General features: G+C 40.2%; 1 pseudogene; it reads right to left on the reverse strand.

The window, feature by feature from the left end:
• Window positions 1-12,975: 12,975 nt before the first annotated feature.
• LOC113925653 lies at window positions 12,976-13,282 on the reverse strand (annotated as a pseudogene).
• Between the last annotated feature and the right edge of the window lie 2,019 nt (window positions 13,283-15,301).

The following is a 15,301-nucleotide window of genomic DNA, read 5'->3' on the forward strand; positions in this document are numbered from 1 at the left end:
ATATGAAATGAAATGGAGACACAACCACAGAAATTTAAAAATAAATTCATAGATACTACTTTGCAGATGCCTTTACAAGTAAATCTGAAAACCTGGATGAAACAGATAATTTCTTAGGAAAATACAGATTGCCAAATTTGAGCCCCTTGGAAGTAGAATTTTATTAGAAAGATCAACCAGACTAATTCCATGGAAGAAATAGAGAAATGTAGTTAGGAACTACCTACAAAAATGCACCAGATTCAGATGGATTCATATTGGAATTTTACCAAATCTTTAAAAAAGATAGTTCCAGTGTTCTACACATAGTTTCAAGAACATTCAAACTGAAGAAACTCTCTAGTTATTCATATGAAGCACCTTTAATATAATACTAAACCTGACAGACACAATACAAGAAGAAAGAAGAAAGAAAGAAAGAAAGAAAGAAAGAAAGAAAGAAAGAAAGAAAGAAAGAAAGAAAGAAAGACAAAGAAAGAAAGAAAGAAAGAAAGAAAGAGAAAGAAAGAAAGAGAAATAAAGAGAAAGAAAGAAGAAAGAAAGAAAGAAAGAAGAAAGAAAGAAAGAAAAGAGAAAGAAAGAAAGAAAGAAAAAAGAAAGAAAGAAAGAAAGAAAGAAAGAAAGAAAAGAAAGAAAAGAAAGAAAGACAGAAAGAAAGAAAGGAAGGAAGGAAGGAAGGAAGGAAGGAAGAAAGGAAGGAAGAAAGGAAGGAAGAAAGGAAGGAGGGAAGGAAGAAGACAGACCAGTATCACACTACCACTTACGGATACTATATGCAAAACAACTAGGTTAAATTATTAACAAACAGAATTCAACACCACAAGAAGAAGGTAATATGGGTGGGATGTATTCCAGGAATGCTCATGTAGATTTAATATTAGAAAGTCCACTGATATCATATATTAATATATCCAAGGGAAACAATTATGTAATTATTTCTATATGTGCTGAAAACTCCTTTAACAAAATTTGACACTCATCCATGATAAAAACATCCAAGGAAATAGGAATCAAAGGCTACTTTTCATAAAATGGTACTTAAATAAGTATAGCTCATTCTAAAGCCAGTGTTTTACTCAATGGGCAAAAACATTAGAGGCCTTTCCACTAGAGTCAGAACCAAGCCAAGGATGTCTACTATCTCTGCTGCTTTTCAACACTGTATTTGAGATATTAGCCAGTTCAGTTGGATAAGAAAAAACAAAGGCATAAGAAGGGTAGGTTTAGAAGGAAAACTATCTGTTTGCAGACTGACAGACATCTGCAAAACACCTGACCAGTATTCTTCAGATGGGTCAAGGTTATGAAAAATAGGGAAAGACTGAAGAATTCTCATAGAGTTGGGAAATACTAAGCAGAGTACCAACTAACTCCAATTGAATTATATCCTGGGAAGGGAAAAAGAAAAAAGGCATGTAATTGGGAAAACTGGTGAAATTTGAATAAGGTCTCTAAGTTAGTACTATTACTGTGTCAATGTTAGTTTCCTGGTGTTGCTAATTATACTGTGATTCAAGGAAAACTAGAGGGAGAGTAATATGGGAACCATTTTTACAACTTTTCTGTTAAGTCTACAATTATTTCAAAATAAAAGCTTATAATAATAATGACTCTAGCAGTCCCTTCAGTTGATTCTGATGCATGCTAAAATTTGAAAATCACTGCACTAGATTAACAGTCCTGGCCTCTTCCCTCTTACTATTTTTTGCCATACAGGTGGCATTCATTTGTCTGTATTTCTCAGGTGGGACGATAAGAACCAGATGAATATCCCTTCTATTTCTCTCTGCCTTTAATCTGTAAGAGATTCGTGCTGTATGGAACCAATCTTTCACTCAGACTGACCTTCCCAAGTTCCGGACTTTGGGCAAGGGTGAGAGAGGAATTTTAGCCATTTTGACCAATGATCCAGAGTCACATTTTCCAATCACCTTAGCAATAATAAAGCTAATATCTGCCATTTCCTGCTTCTGTCTTTCCAATGGTTTTGAACTTGTGAAGTGGAGACATCTCTAAACCCCAACACCTTAGTCCAATCAGCTGTGACCAAGGCATAGGGGGTCACTTGATCTTTACAGGACACATGGTTCAGTGCAGGCAGTAGGAAGGGCAATTTCCTAAATTAATTCCTGAATGCAGGTAGGAAGATAACATCTACCAAAGGACAGTAACTTGCCGTTTAAAACATATTGGGGACTATATCTAAAACAATCAAGAAATGTTCCTACAATTTTATGTAATACATGATAGAAAATTATACCAAGGTGCCAAGACAAGTCAATGGGGAAGAGTCTTTTTAGTAAGTGTGGTGGGACAACAGGATATCCACATGCAAACGAACACAATTGAGCCCTTCCTTACATTGTAAACAAAGTTAACTCAAATGGATCGTGACCAAATGTAAGACTTAAACATGGAAATTTCTAGAAGAAAACATGGGAGTAAGTTCTCATGATCTTCGGTTATGCAAAGCCTCCTTTGATGTGTCACCAAAAGCACAAGAGTGAAAAAGAATAAAATGGATTACTTGAACCTCATCAAGTGAAGACAACTTTCAAGAAAATGAAAAGACCGGAAAACAGGAGAAATGTTTACAAATCATTTATCTGATTAGGGAATTGTATCCAGAATATAAAAAGAACTTCTACAATTCGTTCATAAAAGGATACATAATCAAATTTAAAAAGAGGCAAAGGATCTGACTGGGCATTTTTCAAAGAAGCTATAAGTCATCAATAAGCATATGAATTGATGCTCCACATCATTAGCTATTAGGGATATGCAATCAAAACCAAAATGAGATACCACTTCGCATCCGCTAGGATGTCTATAACCAAATGTCAGATAAGAAGTGTTGGCAAGGATGTGGAGAAATTAGAACCCTCATACGTATGAGGATATAAAATGGTGCAATTTTGGAAAACAGTTTGACAGCTCCTTAGAAAGTTAAAAATAGAGTAATGAGGGGCACCTGGGTGGCTCAGTCATTAAGCGTCTGCCTTCGGCTCAGGTCATGATCCCAGGGTCCTGGGATCAAGCCGCATCGGGCCTCCCCACTCAACGGGAAGCCTGCTTCTCCTCTCCCCCACTCCCCCTGCTTGTGTTCCCTCTCTCTCTCTCTCTCTCTCTCTCTCTGTCAAATAAATAAATAAATAAAAATCTAAAAAAAATAGAGTAATGACATGCTCAGGTAATTATACCTAAGAGAACAGAAACATACATCCACATAAAAACTTGCACACAAATGTTTAAAGCAGCACTATTCATAATAGTCAAGAAGTGGAAACGGCCCAAGTGTTCATCAACTGACGACTGGAGAAATAAACGTTGTATATGCATACAATGGAGTATTATTCAACAATAAAACAAAATGAAGTACCGATATGTGTTACCACACAGATGAACGTTGAAAACATTATGCTAAGTGAAAGAAGCCAGGCACAAAAGAGCACCTTTTGTATGATTCCATTTATATAAAACATCCAGAGGAGGCAAATGCACAGAATCAGAAAGTAGATTAGTAGTTTCCCAGGGCTGGGAAGACGGGGCGGGCGCGGGCAGGAGGGAGGGACCACTAAAGCAAGGCTTCACTTGGGGTGATGAAAGCGTTTCTAAAGTTGATTGTGCCAATGCTTCTACAACTGTCTGAATACATGAGAAGTCGTTCAATGGGTGAATTGTACGGTTGTGAATTCTGTTTTCATGTGAATATATGAATCAACAAACCCGCTTTTTTAAGAAAAGTCTTGAGGAAAGAGAAAAACCTCATACAACTCCATTAAACAAAACGTAACCTCAAAACCTTTAAATTATGGACCACGATCATTTCTGGGTGATAAAATTAAAGTTTACTATTTTCTTTTTTATACTGCTACTGTATTTTCAACAGGCACCAATACTACTTTTAAAATGAAAAAAAAAATAAACCTTTATTGTAAATGATCAAAATGGAAGGGGAAAAGCTGGCTGATGCAACAAGTTCTTCAGCCTGCCAAAGAGAGCTATTTGAGAGGGAACACATCAGTAAAAGGAACCTATTAATCAAATCCTGGGATGGTGGTGTCTCAGGACTGAAATGCATTTGACCCAAGTTCTGGTTAGCCGCAAATGATTGACAGGCCTCTTCAGGCCAATCTTGAGAAAGATCTTTCTAAACACCATTTTGATTTGCATCAGGTAGCCTGGAATTGGAATCAGACTCCTGGAGCCACTTTGGGTATTCCAATTCCTCATCTACAAAATGTGGAGAGAAAATAAATACATACCATGTAATGATCCAATCGCACTAGATGGGTGGCTCTCAGCCCTGCAGAATCAGCATCCTCTGTGAACCTGAGAGAAATGTGAATTCCTGGGCTCCCCCTCAGACCTCCAGAATCAGAAACTCCAGGAACACAGTCCAGCAATCTGTGTTTTAACAAGCCCTCCTTGTGTTTCTGATGCAGGCTGGATTTGAAGAGTACTGATCATTATTTCTTCAGGGGTTGAGAAGGAAAATCATCAATCAATACCTGGGGAATGTTTTTGAATCACCTATCTTTAAACCTCAGGCATTCTGAAATGCCCCTTTGACTACTTTCATATTCTCTCCCGAACACATACACACACACACACACATACACACTAGAATTGCTGTCTTAATGAGTCACTCATTGCTCATGTGCCTCTCTCCCTCAGCTGTCCAGGGATTGTCAAGATGGCTCAGGACGTTTATATAGATTCCCTCTAATTTCTCTCAACTCCAAAATGCTGCGGACTAGCGGAGTACAAGAAACCTCCTCACACCTCTGGAACTGCTCCTGTGTCATTTTTGGCAGGGGCAGGCAGACATCGTTTGAGTCAGGAAGTCATTTATCACCTCTAAATTCACACCCCCTTCTTTTTTGGTTATACCCCTGTTGGAAATACTTGCCCTACCTTTCACGGCGGCGATTTCCGTTTTTTTACATTTTTCATTTCTTATGTTTAACTCTAGACTTTTTCAAAAAACTTCATGCTGAAAGATGAAGTATTCCTACCTCCTGCCTTCTTTTTTCACCCAGCTGTCCTGCCCTTCATGTCGGTTGTGGAGTGTGGGGGTCAAAAGCCAGCTGTGATTTTGAGAGAAATGGTATGCCGTTTAAAACTGACTGGAAGTCTGAGTAGCATGGGGTCTCCCTCTCTTCCTCTCTCTCTCACACACACACACACACACACAAACAGAAAGGTGATATAAAGGCAGAAATGTCAAAGCACATTGCTTTGCCCACCTGAAATTCAGATTTCATTTGCTTATATATTTATTTTTCACCACAGCTCTCCTCTGAGAGACCCAATTTCTTTGCCCGGCACATTTTGCAATGCCCAAGACCTTGTATGAGTGCCTTGATATGAGAACCACACAGAAAACGTTTCCAGGCTGAGCAAGAAAGTAAGGATGGACCTCAAGTTAAATATCTTCTCTCACCTTTCGAAAACAGAAAAAATAAGCAGATGCACTTTGTTATACTCACTGTTGACATGATTACCCTGAGTGTTACAGCAGCAAAGAGCGCACCTCATCTGCCAACTGCTTTGTGTCTTAAGGGAATGTGTTGACTCACTGAATGACTGAACTAAGCCATTTTGCAGAATATATGAATCTTGCCTCTGATCCTAGCACTTAATGGCTGTCGCGGGACTGTGTTCTTCATGTAAAACAGGATCTGTAACATGATAACAGCACTATCTCCTTCCTCCCGTTCTCTTCTTATTTTTCTAAGGATATAGAAAAAGATCCTTTCACCTACCACAAATATTTGGATCTTTCACCTCGTTTTCTAAACTCAGCCTAGAAGAGGTTGATGGAGCTTGTCATTTCGTAGGCTTTGGTAATAATTTCTCATGCTCAGAGAATTCTATCGTAATAGTAAGATGGTACTTGTTTATTTGTTCACTCCGGTCAGACAAGAGATCTGTATGTCCGTAACACATATGAAATCAACTGGGAAGGGCAATGCTATTCAAACACATTTGTTCTCTAAAGTAAGCCGGTAGTCCATTTTGACAAGGGGCAAAACTGGAAGTTAGTTTGTATCTGGAATTCCTGTCCTACCACTTCCCTCCTTAGATCTTTCTGGTCTCATGCCCCTAATGGAAATACTCAGGGCACTCAACGCCATGCTATTTCCTTGTTTTCTTCTGAACGCATTTAACATACTCCGGGGATAGTTTTCATTTCTTTCCGGCCCCAGAGCCTTATAGAACCAAAAGACTAAAGAGTCATATTCTTCGTTGAGTGGAACCACTCTGGGAGGGTTTGATGCCCCACCCTGTGCCCACGAATCAACCCAGCAGCAGTTTGTGAACTGAGAGACTGGCCTAATCTTTTCCTTCATTCCATTATTTAATCTTTGTTTTATAAAAAAATCTTTGTTTTATAACATTATTAGTCTTTGTTTGCCTTGGAGAATCCTAGATTGATGTCCTGTATCTTTAGTTGTTTCGCTGGTTGCCAAGGAATGTCTGTCCTCTGGATCTGCTCCTCCCTTTCCTCATATTTGCTACTGAGCATATCCTCAGTTCTCGCTCCAAACAAAGTCACAGCAGCAATGAAATGTGGAGGTGGGTCCTGCCACGGGTGTGCTGGGTCATCAGCAAGCTCACTCACTGCCGTGGAACAGAATGACGCATTGGCTTCACATCTAAGCTCCGCGACATACAACCCTCGTGAGATTTTCTAAGCCTTCGTTTCTCTTATCTATAAGATACTGATAATAATACAATTCTAAGGTAGTGCTACAGGCAGTATATTCAATAAATATTCATTCTCTTCTTTCTTGTTTTCTCCCCATTTATATCATTAGTAAGTATATTTAAGACTTAGAGTATTAAGGGGTGCCCGGGTGGCTCAGTCGGTTAAGCGTCCAACACTTGGTTTCAGCTCAGGTCAGGATCTCAGGGTCCTGAGATCAAGCCCCACATCAGGCTCTCTGCTCAGTGGGGAGTTGGCTTGAGATTCTCTCTCTCCCTCTTCCTCTGTCCCTCCCCCCAGTCTCACATGCTCTCTCTCTCTCTCTCTCTCTCTGTTTCAATAAAGTAAATAAAATCTTAAAAAAGACTTAGGGTATTAAACATCAAAACAGAGATTCTCTCTCCCTCTCCCTCTAAACAACCCCCTCCCAGCACACACTCACTCTCTCTCTCAATAAAATAAATAAAATCTTAAAAAAAAAAAGACTTAGGGTATTAAATGTCATAACAGAATTCCCAGACCTCAACGGAAACTAACAATGACATACTACTAACTTCTAGCCGTAGCGTATTTTTTTTAACAATGTAGGTCTTAAGAGAAGACTTTGTTTCTTTTTTCTTGCCTCACTAGGTTTTCCAGCAAGAACAACTAACTGCTAGAGAGGTAATCTCTATGCATAACCAATCCCTGTTACCTGGTTCAAGCTTCTTAATATTACCAAACTTGTGTTCTTCTGTCTAAGAAATTACTGAGTCTCCTGAACAGCTTTAGAAACCACATTCTGCACTTTACACCATTGTTGTGGAAAATAAATATTTTGGCTATAGATATGAATGCTATTAAAACTGCAGATCATTTTTTAAATTTCTACCATCCAAAGATTAGACTCCTCATAAACATGTTTATTCTGACTTTTGACCAAGACAAGCTGAAGTGTTTTTCAGTAGAATCTCAAGGCCAGAGCTTTTCTGTATCTGCATGGCTGCGTTTATATACTACATACAGCTAATCAAGGCAAATGTAGTCACGAGGACATGATGCAATTGTCAGAGCTAATGACCCTCAACATTACCAACTAACACACCTTTGACATTTATTTAGTTGGAATAAGTATAATACCAAAGAGCAATAAAGAATCTATTTCTTCAGGTCCTGGAATAGCAACTATGCCCCAATTTAAAAAAAAAAAAGAAGAAGGAGGAGGAGAAGGAGAAGGAAAGAAAGAAAGAAAGAAAGAAAGAAAAAAAGAAAGAAAGAAAGAAAGAAAGAAAGAAAGAAAGAAAAACTACAGCTCTCAGATAGTATGAAACCCACTGACTTTGTTTTTCACCAATTATTTTCATATTCCTCTGTATTTGCCTCACCTTTTTTAATGAGCGAGATCATATGAAATTTAAAACTCTGGCACTTTTTTTTTTTTTTTTGGAAAGTGCCTGATTAGAGAAACACCCACTTCTGAATCACCATTTTCTGTAAATCACAGAGTGGTGTGAAAAGGGAGCTCAGGGATATCATTTCTAGCTTGTACCAATTGGCCTTCTCCTCTGTGACCATTAGCTACAACAGATAGAACTGGTTGATTTCCAGGGATCCTGAAAAGCAATAAAAATCATGAAGCAATAAATGCTGTTTACTTGGTACAACTCTCATTTGTCAAATTTTGAAAATGTCACCTCATGTCCTAAGAGTCAAGGTTTATTTTTCCCAGGCAACTCTATAGGCCCAGCAGATTGATTTTTCTCAGTGAATTTTTTTTCCTGAAATCAGATTTTTAAAGATAACATCCAAACAATTCCAAATGAGGCCCAATACTTAGGGCTTGTGACTAAAATCCAGAGAAGTAGCCAGTTCTTCTAAGAGGTCATTTCTGATTGTCACACAAGACTTCTGTCTGCCACCTTCCTTCAAAAAGAGGTTGTATGCATGAGAAAACAGGAGGCATAAAGTCATTTACCTGAGGAAAGCTCATGTGTCATGAAAAGGCACAACTTGTCATTGCAAGGAAGGGAGGGAGGAAGGGAAGGAGGAAGGAAGGAAGGAAGAAGGAAGGAAGGAAGGAAGGAAGGAAGGAAGAAGAAAGCAAGAGAGAAAGAAGGTAGAAGAGAAAGGGTGAGCATTTAATTCTGTTTGTATTCCGCTAGGTTTCAAGCATCAGAACTGACCAGCCCTGTGCAACATTGAACTCACCCCTCTTCTTAAACTGCTGGGCTTATATTGATGAAATTAATGCTCTGCAATCAATCCTTTGAATGTAGATGGATTTCTAGTGCCGAGTTCAGCAGAACTATTAAGAAGAAAGTTTGGGTCTTAAAAGCTGAACCTAAAAGCTTTTCTTTATGTAGTGGCTAAAAGATGGCAAATTTTCTTTTATTTTCTGAATGGACAGAGTTATTCAAATTCTAAATGCGGAGGTTTAGCTTCAATTCGAACTAAATGCTAATGTTTGGTCTAAAAGGTAATTCCGAAGTGATAATGTTAATGGGCATTCTATTTCCTAATCTGATCAAGAAATGGCTCTTCGAATCTCTCCAGAGATCCTGTAACATTTTATACCTGCTTCATCATCATTCATCAATATTCATAGACACATCTATAATTTTGGAGACACTGAACAACCCTTGTTGGTGATGCAGAAAAAGCAGTCCCTGGAAGGGCAGTATTGTGATGGAAGTAAAGTGAGCGCCTCAGGGACCCTCTACTCCTGCCCCACTCATACCCAATTAGTGTCTCCTCCCCCAGTTATCTTCCCACTGCCCACTACTCCCCCAGAGCCTGCTATGACTCCCAGTGTGTCTGCTCCCCTTCCTCTCTCCCAAGACATCTTACAGCAGTGCCAAAGTGATTGTAGTGACCTAATCTGCATGCACATGTTAATGGTTTCTAGGAGTGTTTTGTGTTCCCCTCCCAGCAACATGCTTACACACTTGCATGTTTGCTTCAGCTTCCAGGGCTTTAATCTAGAGGAGAAACCAGACATGCTTAAGACGGTATTTCTGATTTTTAATAGAACCTCCGGCCATCTGCAGGAAGAGCAACTTCTTTCCACCTCCTTTGCCCTGAAATACGAAAAATCAATAACTGACTTCTCAAAATGATTCTGCAATGGGGAGTCCACCCCGAGCAGTGGGAACGTACTGTTCAGGTGACAGCCCCTGGACTAACATGTCAGCCCTCGGTGGCACCACAGGCAGAAGTCGAGATGGATTTATCACTCTGACAGCACTGCTGAGTGCCCCTCAGTCACTGTGTCTGATGAAAGGCGAGAGTGCCCCAGCCCGAACATGGAAAAGCACCTTCCTGTAGTTATTGATTCCAAGGGAGGAGGATTCAGAAGAGCATGCACTATTCAAGGGCTCTAATTAAAAAATTGCTCAGGGGAAGAACAAAAATGTCACCAGGGGTTCTTTTGCTGCTGCCCTGACCCTTCCCCACTTTGCAAACTTCTAGTATTGTGCCTTTCACCCCTCATTCTCTATCATCTTAACACCAGCAGGAGAGTAGGACCCATGTTAATGCTAAGTTTTTTCTTCTTTGTCATGCAGAGCTTTGGGGCTACAGAATAAGGCATTTGTGGGCCTGATTATTTTCCAGGGAAAGAAAGAATCTGCAACCCCTTGGAAGGTTGTTCTTTTCCTCAAGTGCCCTAGCCTCAGATATCTGTCGTGTAGACCTGTTTGGTGGCACTGTTTTATACCGAAGACACTGTTTTGTGGATATTTGTCCCTTCCCGAGTAACTGTGGAACCATCTGGCACGCAGTAAACAGGCTTATGCATTAACTGTGCTCGGGAAACCTAGCAGTTACCAATTAATTTTCTCCCTGCATAATATGAAGGAAAAGATAACCAAGGGACACAAGCAGACAACACTAGAAAAGACTTGGAAGACACCACATGTCTACAGATGTAGAAGTTCCTACGCATTCACTCCGATCAGAAACCAAATCCATGTCAGATTATCTTGTAGTTTATGGATTCTAGTTGGTTGCATAAATGGCAGCCCACTGATTATAAATTCCACACAGGCTTCCCTTAATGACCTTAATGGGTGGCCATTATTTTACTGTGCTGTCATTCAAAAAAAGCCCATCTGGTATTCATAAATACAGGCAGAGGAGGGTGGACTTTGACATTTATAAATGCAACTAAAGAGTATCTTCGGTTCAGGTAGAATCGGGAGCTTCTCTAGCAAAGCAGTCTTTTCCTCGATGAGTTTCCATGATTCCTTCAATAGATGCATCAACCCAAATACCGACCGTTAGGGTCTGGGTAAGTAAATGGTGTTTCTTTTACATGACAGATGGTTATTTTCAAAGATGTTTACCTAAATTCGAGTACTGGGAAAACAGTTCAGTGACAAAAGAATGACAAACTGCACACGGGCCATAATCTCTACCATCTAACAAAACTGCCTAGGCCTGCTGGCAAGTGACTTTCACTTTCTTGGCCTCAGTTCCCTCCCCTTCTCTATAAGGAGAAGTGTCCCAGTCGCAGTTCCTCCCCTGCAAGTACTAAGGTAGCGTCCAAGGCACAAGTGGTTTATTAGGGCAATGACTCCAAGAGGTGCAGGGAAGAGTGAGGAAGCGAGATTCAGAAAAGGAAAGGAGTGTTGATCAATGAGTTAACCCTATGGAAAATGGAAGAGAAATCCTGCCGGAGATGCTCCGAGATGCTGACTTCTCAGAATTCCCCACCAGGGTGTGTATTCATCCATACCTGCTCTTTGTTGCATGCCAGTTGCTCCTCGGGTGCTTAGTCCTATCTCATGGGGACCAAGGATGCTTCCACTCCCAGAGTACAGAGAGAGACGCAGGAAACCAGCTGAGCATGGGACAGCCGTCTCCAGGGTGGGCCATGGGGATGCAGGCAAGGTATCTGGAGCATCTGCTAGAAGGTAATTGGTTTAGATAACCTCTGACATGCCTTCAATTGCTGGAAGCTTACTTAGAGGACAGGGATGTTACTGAATGATCTTGCTTTACATCTTTTGTATTTTCCACAATAAGCTTTAGAAGGCAAAAAAAATAGGGGCACCTGGGTGTCTCAGTCAGTTAAACATCTAACTCTTGATTTTGTCTCAGATCATGGTCTCAGGGCTGTGGGATCAAGCCCTGAGTAGGTCTCTGCTTAAGATTCTCTCTCTGTCCCTTTCCCTCTGCCCCTCCCATCTCTCTCTCTCTTTCTTTCTCTCTCTCTCTCTCAAATGAATAAATAAATCTTTTTTTAAAAGTGTGTTATTAATTAGATATTGGTTACCACAATTTTAAAGTAGCCCTCCATCCAGCTGGGAAATTCTGGAAGACCATGTAGGTTACACTCCAGAGATGTATGAGAGCCAAGAGACCTGAGTATTCAGGTATTCAGCCACCACCTTCCATCATTCCTTTGTTGAAAACTGCTTCAATGGGGACATTGACTCCCCAGGGTTTCTGGTCTACGCCATGGTGGCATCGTAGGTTTGATAGCCAAAGAGCAACCTCAGGTAAAGAGAACAGGTGCTTGGCATTGGAAGTCAGCCAGCTTACAAAGAAATGGCAAAGGGAAGGAGTGAGGGCACCGTCAACATCTGCCATATAGGAAGTTCATTTCTCAAGCCCTGTGGTAGATATGGAAGCCCTAAAGATCCATCTACTGTGTTATATATACAACCTATAGCTTGTTGCATTCATCTACATAGGTCACTGGACGGGTGGGAGGACCACACCTGAACACACTCAACCCTACCGCCTCCATCAAGGGTCTCCTAACCACCACAGATGAGCATCTTCATCTTCTTCAAACTCTTCCCATGACAGTATTGTCTCTGCCACCTGTTGAGAACTTACAGCACCCTTTTCAGTTCTATAACTGTGCTGTACATTTCTGCAGAATAGAGCCTCTGTTTTATTCTGTTCCACTCTCAGTGCCCAGAGCACAACAATGTTCCACGAATACTTGTTTCCTTGGATAAACTGCAAAAAATTAAGTATGGAAAAACCAAAAGGAAATGTGCTCTTTATTTATTTTTTTATTTTTTGCAGCCTGGCTGTTCTTTATTGCCTTTCTCTTGGGCTGAGGGAGGAACCAGCACACAGTCCTTCTGGAGACTCAGGCCCCACAGCAGGACCAGGAGGCGAGAGGGGCTGGGCTGACAGGAGGCCCTGCTCCAGTGTCTGCGTTGGGGAGAAATGCTCCTGTACCTTGGTTGTCTTAAAGCTTTTGGCCCGGTTGGTGGTGACCAGGGGGCCAAGGGGAAGCCTGTGCTGACTGTGGAGAAATCTGAGGCTCACATGGTCCAGTAGGTGTAGATGAGGGTCAGGAGGATGAAGATGGCCACGGAGAGCAGCATGTTTTTCCGGTGTCCTGCCGAAGCAACTTTAGCTCCTTCTTGTAGTTGGAGGCTTTGTTCATCAGGTGGTTTTTCTCCTTCTCCAGAGACTTCCTGGCCTCTGGGCTCAGCTCTGCCCCATGGAGCCTGGAGTTTACAGCCTCCAGGTCTCTGCGACACTGCGACAGCTTCTCCTCCGGCCCATCGATCTCTAGAGCGACGCCCAGATTCTCCCGCTTCTTTTTGGTCATGTTACTCACCGGGATCCCCCAGTCATTATTGGACACCGGAAATGTGCTCTTTAAAATGGTATCTATGGCTGGTGGAATTATTTCCTGCTTTTGTTTTTGCCTTTGCTTTCTTTTATTTTTTACTTTTGTTTTTCATGAAAACAATATGTGTTTTTTTAGAGAATTTGGAAAGCATAAAAAAAGCAATTTTTTAAAAAAAAATCGACTTTGGTGATAAAGATGAAAGTTAGAAAACAGGCTCCTTCTTCAAATTAACTCAGCCCTATATCCGTGATTGGCTCTGTATAATATCAGAATGTTTCAACTCTCAGGCCACGTGGTAATTTGTTAAGTGATAATTGTTCTTATAGGCCCACCTAAAATAGCAATGCCATCTTTCAATAAAGAAAAGAAATGGTTAAGATGGAAGAGATGACATAAATAACCCATCCATGTTAATCTCCAGTTTCCCAAAGGGTTCTTTACCTCGTTGCTTCTAGAACTCTCCAGATAATGTAGAATACTTCAGGTTTAAAGCTTGCCTGATTTAATTTAGAAACCAAAATACACTCTAGCATAGAGCTGAGCTTGAGAATGAGCTTTGAACTGCAATGACCCTCTTTAATTTCAGTATATCATTACAACTACCAATTTAATTCCTCATATTTTAGAGAAACCTAGGTTTCAATCACCACATTATTAACAATTAATGGTCAGATTTAGGATGGGATACTCTAATTTTAATAAAAGACTTCACAGGAAAGGTCAGTGAACTCTACAGAATCAATCATTTATAAGCAGTCTTTGGTTTTCACTGAAATATTTATGAATGATAAAATTATTTTGACAAGGCAAAGTTTGATATGGAGGCCATTTCTGACAACATGACATGGTTTCATAAAAATTCCTGGGTACAATTAAAATAAGCCAGAGGAAATAGATAATTCCATTTTAAATTCTTCCAGGAACAAGAGACATCTACTGTGAATATCCACATGATTATATATGAAACATGTTCTCAGGATCAGACCAAAAGAGGCAGCCAGAACCAAGGTTGAAATAAAACTAAAAGAAAACACAACTGTTCTCCAATGTCTTAGCAAGCAGATGTTGGAAGTTTCTATAGTATAACGATGGCATTCAGTCAAAAAACTGGTTATAAGCATGAAGAATCAAGTCAACATTATTTTCTAATGTAGAATTGCCTGCCTCTTCTAAGACCAAATTGCTATAACAGAAACCAGCTGCATCATGTTATTTAATTCACGTGTAGCAGAGATTACAGGCAGTTAAATTAAAAACGTCCACATGATGGCCACAGTGAATTGGGGCCACCACCTTGCAGATCACTGGAAGAAAGAACTGCCTTTCAAATCCCTTTCTCTAACATATGTATAAAATTAGTCCTTATAGCCTGAAAACATCGCCAAACAAAAAGGCGGTTGATGTTCCTTTGAAACTAATTTCACATGTGTGGAAACAGGAAACTGGTAGGAAGTCATTCATAAATGGGGTAAGCTCACAGTGATTTGCTGCTGACCCCTAGGCAGCCCACACATCCACAGGCCCTCTGGTAGAGCAAATCAACAAGGCCTTAGTGTTCACCGGGAACTACATCATATTTGGGGAGCAGAATCGGGAATGGTGAAATGAATGAAACGACCTTAAAGTTCCATAGCTTGGTTTACTTTCTTTCCATATCCTCCCATAACATAAAACATAGCGAGGTGAATTGGAGTCAGTTACAACTGTCTGGAACTAAACTTGCTTAATTTTGTTTGAACGTGGGACTCTGGGAGCCCATGGAATGTTAGAAAAAATAAAAATATTTTATGAATCTGATATGTGGATTTGTAGTGTCAGTAAACTCACATTAATTTAGAGTAAATAGGCAGAAGTGAAATATCCAGAGTATAGAAACGTTAACATTATTTTAAGCACATATATATCACATATGATATAATTAAACTATTTCTAACGGGAGGCCATGAAACACTCCAGTTGCAATATTAATGAAAATTTTCTATTTTTTAACATTAATCATATGCCGGTGA

This window comes from Zalophus californianus, chromosome 2 (genome assembly GCF_009762305.2).
Source record: "Zalophus californianus isolate mZalCal1 chromosome 2, mZalCal1.pri.v2, whole genome shotgun sequence".
NCBI classification, from domain to species: domain Eukaryota; kingdom Metazoa; phylum Chordata; class Mammalia; order Carnivora; family Otariidae; genus Zalophus; species Zalophus californianus.